A 6,172-nucleotide genomic window follows, 5' to 3' on the forward strand; every position below is an offset into this window, starting at 1 on the left:
CCTTATGTCCTCAGAGTCCCTGTGCTATTGCTTCCATGGCATGGTTACAAATCAATAATATTCTTTCTCAAATAATAATTATTGTCTCCCCAACTGAAGAACAACTACTTGCCACACATAAGCAAAAACAAGTGACAAAAGTATCATGTTTTCTAACCCATTATAGGAAATTATCTATTTTTATATTTTGAATGAATATGCATGATTTACATTTGCATGAATTACCTCCTCGGAGAAAAGTTCACAGGTTGTTTTTTGCAGGATGTCATTTGGGTGGATTGCATATCAGAAACAGTGTAAGTTGCATTCATTGTGTCAAATAACTAAAGACGTGATTATATGAATTCAGCTTCTTTCCAAACAAGAGAGGCTAACAGATAAATCTTGGGAGGCAAGGATTGCCCAAAAAAGGCACAGAAACCTACTTCACAGTAAAAATGTAACTGTACCTACATGGCAGCTAGCGACCATCTCTTAAGTCCAGTTCCAGGAGAATCTGATGCCCTTTTCTGTCCACTGGGGGCACTGCATATCATGGGTGCACTTACATACATTCAGGCAATACACTCATACACATAAAATAAAAATAATACAATATTTTTTAGAAGTGTAAGTAAATCAGCCAATAATGGAGACAAAATGGTCACAAATACCAAAACTAGATACATGTTCTGTGAGAAAATATTCAAAGCAAGATAGAATCATTTTTAAGATATAATGTATGTATATATATATGAATGTATATATATATATATATGTTTTTTTCTTGCTTCCATGAGTTTATAAGGTGAAAATTAACAAAAGATATGATTAATTGAGTTGTGGGTTTTAGATAGTTCAGTGTTAAGAAGAATTTTATAGTGACTATAATTTCAAGAATTAAAAAAGTTACTGACCAGCTAAACTTATACTCTATAGGTGTTCCTCCAACTGCCTTTTGACCTTTCATTCATAGCTCCAACATGGGGTAGCCAAGGGGAATTAAAGATGAGAACTATTTTATTTACAGTGCAGAATTTCAGCTAGAAGAGCTGTTAGCAATAGCCACTTTAGCCCCCTTTTCCCACTTAGTAAAGTGAGACCCATCATTTTTAAGACTTGAATATAGCAGTCACATATTGAGCATCATATCTTTTTTTAAAAAATATTTTTATTTTATGTGTATGAGTGTATTGCCTGCATATATGTAAGTACCCCATGTATGATGCGCAATGCCTGCAGAGGTCAGAAGATAGTGTCGGATCCCTGGAACGTGAGTTACACAGACAGTTGTTTGTCTCCATGTGGTTACTGGGATTCGAACCTGGCTCTTCTGCAAGAGCAGCCTGTGCTTTTAACCACTGAGCCATCTCTCCAGCCCCACAGGCATTCTCTCATGCAGCTAACACTACTTCAAACTATTTACTACTCACTTGGAACTTATCAAAGTAATAAATAATTCTAAATCGACAAAATGTTTTTTTTGTGATCAATTTTTCATACAAAACTATGGTAGAGAGAATCAAAGCTACAAACCAAAGTTTCACAAAGGAGCATTTTCACCTTGTTACTACAACTGCTGTTGTTAGTACAACTACTGTCATTATCATTTGTTGGAGGCCCAGCAACATCAGGAGCAGGACTTTTGGAGAACCTTTGGAGTAAAAATATAATAATGGGTGAGTTTGGTTATTTTAACAACTCTGGTGAAAATTTAGTCATCTGTATTTTAAGAGACATTTCTGCATTTACATAATTAACAGTTAGGCTGTGTTTTCAAGCTTTGGCTAGCTCTGTAAGTTTTAACATCTCAATCTATGAACATTTATGAAGACTCACTTGTAGCTACATACAAAAGTGCAACAGCCAGCAGCTGGGGGAGAGAAAGCTCAGTAGATAAAAATGCTTGCTGCACAAAAAAGGGGACCTAAGTTTGAATCCTTAGTACCCACATAAAATGTTGCATGCACCTTCTGTCCCAGTGCTGTTGAGTGGCAGAGGAAGGAGAATGTACTTGTTAGCTGCCAGTCTAGCTCCAGGTTCAATGAGAAACTCTATCTCAAGTGATAATGTGGAGCATGACAAAATTACCTAGTATCGTCCTCTGGCCTTCAGGCAAGCACAGAGGCATCTCCATCACAGAGTTGGAGCAGGGGACACCATATTGGCAGAGACTGAAAATGATTTATCTGCACAAATTGCCTGTCTTGAAGGATAAACTGAAAATTCCATAATGTGTTGGGTCTCTCCCTTTCCTCATGGGTCATTGGCCACTGGTCCACAAGGACAAAGGGAGCAGAAGTGACGAATGGGGTCAGGATGGCCAGTGAGCACTGATGGAAGAAAGCCCTTTTTGGGGAGGCAGGTTCAGTGATACAAACAGCTCCAGACTCAGTGAAACAGCTCCAGATTCAGTGAAAACAGATCCGTTTATTCAGTGGGGGTCAGGGAAAATATAGTGTGGAGACAGCAGCCAATGCTTCAGCTGATAGGTGCTCATAGTATGCTTTATTTACATGTGGTAGGGTCTCCTATCATCTGGGGTAGTTTTTACTCTAGGTAACTATGCCAACGGTCATGTTCCAAATAAGGTCAGGCATCCGTGCTTGGTGGCACTTTCCAGGTAAGTCAGGCAGAGAGCAGGAGGCCCCCTGCTGAGAAGGGGAGTCCTTCCATATAGCGCTGAGCCCCTTAGAGCTATCTGGACATGGAGGAGAACTACAACCCTAGCAGCAGTAAGAACAGATGAAATTATGAAATCTGCAGGTAAATGGATGGAACTAGAGAGTGTCATACTAAGTGAAGTCATACCAGTGCAGAAAAGAAGAACTTACGTTCTGGTTTGCACATTGTAGCAAGAATTTATCCCTTTTATGTGAGTATATATATTCTGATGTAACAGCAGGGGCAAGGAACATGGAAAGGATACACAGAGGTAAAGGAAAAGAAACAACCCAGAAGAGGGGGATAGTAGGGAACAGATGTTACCAGGGGGGACATGGGGAAAGTGGGAATGTTCAGTAGGGAAGAGAGGAGGGAGGGATGTGCAACAGACCAAGATATTTGCGTGTGGGAAGTAAGTCAGAAGATGGGGACAGTTGGAGGTGGGTGTTACTGGGGGAGGGTGGGGATAAACAGGGCACTGGGACTGGGGATGGAAGAGGGAGGCCAGATGGAAAGAACAAGAGTAGAGATGAATGAATCTTGGGGGAGGGGGGGCTAGGAAACCCAGAGGGAAATGTGATATCCCTGAAACCCCATGTGAAATGCCCATACAGTGTCTGAATTTTAGTTCATATGTATACTTGGGAACTGGGAACTTGGCAAGGAACACAGTGCCAAACAGAAGAGACATCCCTTTGAGTGGTTGGTGAGAGTGGTCCAGGAGAATCCCAAAATAACACAGGCTATTGCAAAACCTCTTGGTTATCTCCCAATACTAGTTGATAAGACCCTACTGCTGAAGATGGGACATGCTTTGGATACAGGACATGAGACAATGGAACAGGACTGGAGGCCTTCTACCTGAAGTTTAGCTATCATAATGCTAGATGATAATGTGCAAACTGCCAAGGAAGAAAAACAATCAATGGTCCAACCCATCCCTAAACCCTAATAACCATAACAACCAGCATGGCGAACTATCTCTATGTGCAGTAGTGGCAGTGTTAGCTCGGGGGGGAGGGGTGGCAATCAACAGCTATCTAATTGGACTTAAAGCCCTCTCAGTGGGAGGGAACACACATAGCAGGTGAAAACATAGATCCTAGAGAAAATGCTATCTCATAACTGTGAACAAATGACATTTCTTGTCATAAACTAAATATGGATCCTTATATTTACAATCAAGCATACCATATAACTAACCCATCAAATAAGCTTCTTTTTAACAGATAGGGGCAACTGTAGAATTCTACAACCGGTCAGACACAGAGAATATAGGTCGTCTGATGCCAAGTACTAGGTGACACATATATGGTTGAACTTCTGCACCTAAGTCTCATGTAACTTAGCAGAACAAGGGGTAGAGAGAAAATGAATGCATCCCTCAACTCTCACCAGTAAAGCTCCCTTATACAACAGACTTCAGTGCACACAGATGACTACAACTGGCCAAGTTTTAAAGAATAAGAGACTGCAGAGTGTATATCCTTGGATGGGGACTCCTATATTGAACCCCAGATGCCTACAGCTCAAGGGAAATTGTGGAAAAGGAGGTGGAAAGATCGTAAGAGCCAAGGATGGTTCATGAATGCAGGGAAGCAGAGGCTTACAAGTCACTGGAAGCTTGTACATGTGAACTTGTGGCATGGAGGTATTGAGCACAGGACCCATGCCTACTCAATTAAAGAAGGGCCTAGAGGGGATGAGACAAATGCATGGCAGATCAGTCCTAGACTGAGAGCTATTGGAGACTGACTGATGTTAAATGAAGAGTGGTATGCCTTATATATGATCTCTAGATGGGTTGACTAGACTCCAGTGAACAAATTTACACTGAAGGACATCTGGGTACAAATGCTTGAATGAATGGGACTTACTTAACATGTATGACAATTACACGAGGTCCAGTTGGGGGTTGGGGGACATGGATGGGGGTTTTAAATTTGTGTATGCAGTGTTGTATAAAATTACAAAAGCTCAATAAAAAAATTCTTAAAGATCCGGTGTCCAAGAAACTAGGTCTGTTCTGTTTCTAAACATGATCTGTTCGCTTAAAAGGATCCCAAAGCATACATGTTGGCATAAAAGAAAAGAGAGGCCTCAAAAACATCACATGTACATCTAGGCTCACATGTGGACTCCACAAAAGGTTTTGAATAGGCAGGTACAGTCAATCTGCCACCAATGTGTGTGGATAACACTAGGAGGTTCATCTGTTAAAGCAGAGAGCTAACATTTTGAAACAATCACTGATGGTTCTTAAAAAGTGAGAGAATAAAGCAATTTTCAGTATAAAATGTATTTGATTATATTGTGATGACTGTGAGAAACAGCAAGCATTAAGCACAATGCCGCTATATCAGTGTATACTTTACAGTTATTAATTTCTATCAGTACATTCTCCAACAACTTATTTTAAAATATACACACTCTTGGGGCTGGAGAGATGCTCAGAGGTAAGAACACTGATTGTTCTTGCAGAAGACCCAAGCTCAAATCCCAGCACCCACATGGCAGCTAACAACTGTGCCTAACTCCAATTCCAGGGAATCTGACAGCCTCTTCTGTCCTCCCTGGGGAACTGCATGGCAAGGGTGCACTTACCTACATGCAGGCATAACACTCATACACATGAAATAAATGATAAATAAAATATTTAAAAAATATGAACTCTTACCTGAATAAAGACTTTGATGTTGTATTTATGTCTTCCCCTTTTAAAAAAAAGGCAAAATGTGGTTTATTGAAACTATAAAAGCATAACACATTAAATCGAGGAGACAAATGTTTTGTTGGTTTGAATGCATTTGAGACATCCAGGATGCAATTCTATAGTCGGTATTCATTAACAGACAAGAACAAATTTAAGTTCCTCCAGCTACTAAGCTCAAATTGCCCAGCTTAAAATGAAACTCCATGAGGCAAGGAAGCTCCAGAGGAGCCGAGTTCAAATCCCAGCAACCATATCGATGGCTCAAAACTGCCTGTATTTCTAGCTTTTCGGGGAACCAACACCTCTTGCTTCCACTCACATGTACATACCTCTCATATTTACAAGAAATTAATTTTAATAAGCTAAAGGGAAAAAGGTGCTGGTGGTATAGCTACTATGGACAACAATTGCTTAGAGTGCCTCCAAAGACCAGTGTTCAGTGCCTATAGCACTCCCAACAACAACAACTACGATTATTTAAAATGTAGTCATTAACCATACTGCAAGATACTGAATGCTGTTGTCACCTTCAAATGGGAGTTGATCAAACGTAAAAGTAACAGAGTATGTGAAAACTGTCCAAACTGAGAAACTGTAGAAAGCAAAAAACCGGAGAACTTTAATTATATTATTAGCGATAAAAATGAAAACCATTAAATACTCTATCTTATGTCTGTGAAAAATTGTTTTTCAGTAACTTTGAACTGTGTAATGATTATCATATGTACAATGCATGTGTAACAAAAATGGAAAAAAAACATATATAAGTCAATATCCTAGGATGTGAGTATAGAGGACAAAAACTATGTATCATAT

At 39.8% G+C, this 6,172-nt stretch overlaps 1 long non-coding RNA gene across 1 annotated transcript in view; it reads right to left on the bottom strand.

The window, feature by feature from the left end:
* Window positions 1–1,561: 1,561 nt before the first annotated feature.
* LOC115071574 overlaps window positions 1,562–6,172 on the bottom strand; it is a 5,095-nt gene continuing 484 nt past the window's right edge. Inside the window, exons 2-3 of the long non-coding RNA XR_003850669.1 lie at window positions 5,321–5,357; window positions 1,562–1,633 (exon numbers count right to left, since the gene is read on the bottom strand). This is a non-coding gene — a long non-coding RNA (uncharacterized LOC115071574). The remainder of the gene's footprint in view (window positions 1,634–5,320; window positions 5,358–6,172) is intronic.

Source organism: Nannospalax galili, unplaced genomic scaffold, assembly GCF_000622305.1.
Source record: "Nannospalax galili isolate Female #2095 unplaced genomic scaffold, S.galili_v1.0 scaffold299, whole genome shotgun sequence".
NCBI lineage: Eukaryota > Metazoa > Chordata > Mammalia > Rodentia > Spalacidae > Nannospalax > Nannospalax galili.